Genomic DNA, 2299 nt, shown 5'->3' with positions numbered 1-2299 from the left:
GGGAGAGGCCACAACAGTGAGAGGCCCGCGTACCAAAAAAAAAAAAAAAAAAAAAAAAAAAAAAAAAAACAAGGTATAATAAGTGTCAGAGTTGTTGAAGGCCAGAGGAAAACAATTTTCTTTGTCACTGAAAAGCTATAGGAAATAGTTTATAGAAAGTTGTAGAATTATTAAAAAAAACCCATACTTATTGTTTAACTCAACAACTTTTAAATTTCTTTGTATGTGTTGATGTTTCTTTTAAGACTGCTGTAATAAAGATTCAGTGCCTTTTTTTTTTTTTTGCGTTATGCGGGCCTCTCACTGTCGTGGCCTCTCCCATTTGCGGAGCACAGGCTCCGGACGCGCAGGCTCAGCGGCCATGGCTCACGGGCCCAGCCGCTCCGCGGCATGTGGGATCTTCCCGAAACGGGGCACGAACCCGCGTCTCCTGCATCGGCAGGCGGACTCTCAAGCACTGCGCCACCAGGGAAGCCCTCAGTGACTTTTTAAAGTATAAAATCAATTATAATCCATCAGATGGATTAAAACTGTTTTAAAATATTTGCTTCTCTGGGAAAAGGATAAATCATTAGGTTTACATATTGGGCTCTTAGTTTCTATACTGCTCTCTGTTTACTTCACTAGTATTGGGACTCTCTTACCAAAAATTTATATTTGGTATATATATACATATATACTCTCTTGGGGGGTGGGGATAGCGTGAGAGGGGCTTTTTAAAAGTTTTTTTCTCTTGATTATAAAGAGATAAATATATATTGTACAAATTTTATAAGAAAAAAGAAGGGAAGAAACCCCACCAGTAATCCAATACCCCGAGGCAAGCAATAGATATTGGTTTGTTTTCATACTTAGATAGACAATTATTTTTTGTCTTTTATGAATAGTTAACTCATGTTTCTAGCTCATTTAACCATTAGGGTTTTAATAAATCTATTTATATGAGATAAGCATATATATATTTGTTTACTTTATATGAGCAAATTATTCATCTTTTAATTTTCTTCATTGATTTTATGGTGACAAAGCCCATTCTGTGATTTATATTCACTGTTATGTTTTTTTTGACTGTTAATAATTAGTTTTTAAATTTTTCAATGCTTTTGATTTATTTTAAATTACACAAATAATATGTGAATATAGTCTTGGAAAAGATTCAGACATACCCTTGTAAGTTCCCTTTTGACAGTCAGTCCCCTACTAGATTTTAACCATGGTCACCAGTTTCATATGATATTTTCCTTTGCATTAGTGTATGTATTAGGATTTTGAGTGGGGTTTTTTCTGTTTCTCTTGACTAGGGGACAAAACCAAGGACACATTGGACAGCCAGTATCTCATATTCTAAAGAGAGCTGGAGTGAGACAATCCCTCCAGGACTCGAACCAGATCTGCACCTCCCCACCATATACTAGCCCCTTCTAACTATAGGCTCCTCTGGTTTATATAAGAGAACTCTATGGAGAAAGGAAGGCAGGGTGAGAGAGAGGAAGGTTATATTTGGCTCCCAAGTGAATTGCTTGTAGAGAATGGGGATTCTGCAAGAACAGTTGGCTTGCAGCTGACTGGCTGATTTACTCCGTGTCCTGTTTGAACAGGAGAACTGGGGAGAGACAATGAGCAGAGACAGGAGGCTGCAGGAGTCAGCCTGTATTCCTGTATTTTATAGGAATGGCAGCCATGTGTGAGCATCCTGTGGGACAACTGGACATGAAGCCAGATGAATGGGTTTAAGTACCTTATCAGAAGGTGTTCTCCTGGATGAGGAGAATGCCGCTGTAAGAGATGGTGAGGGGACCCACTTTATATACCTATCCTGTACCATGGGGGCAGGGAGTGTGGCCAGAGAGGAGGGGGAGCGGGAAAAAGGTGGAGCCACCCTAGGTCTCCCAGGGTTTGGATCTACCACCTTTAGTGAATTATCCTCTCTCTCCCCACTGATATTTTTGAAGCTTTATATCAAAATTTTAAATATACTAAGACTAATACACTATATAATATCTACATTTTAATATTATTTAAAATATACTATGATTGATATATTTAAAATATGCTATTAATCAGGGGTCCCCAACCCCTAGGCCGTGGACTGCTACCAGTCCACAGCCTGTTAGGAACCGGGCTGCACAGCAAGAGGTGAGTGGCAGGCAAGTGAGCGAAGCTTCACCTGCTGTTCCCCATCGCTCGCATTATTGCTTGAACCACCCCCCGCCACCCTGGTCCGTGGAAAATTGTCTTCCACGAAACCAGTCCCTGGTGCCAAAAAGGTTGGGGACCGCTGCTATTAATCAATTCTTCA

Source organism: Lipotes vexillifer, unplaced genomic scaffold (assembly GCF_000442215.2).
Source record: "Lipotes vexillifer unplaced genomic scaffold, Lipotes_vexillifer_v1.1 scaffold1759, whole genome shotgun sequence".
Classification (NCBI taxonomy): Eukaryota; Metazoa; Chordata; class Mammalia; order Artiodactyla; family Lipotidae; genus Lipotes; species Lipotes vexillifer.
This window is presented reverse-complemented; position numbering follows the sequence as displayed.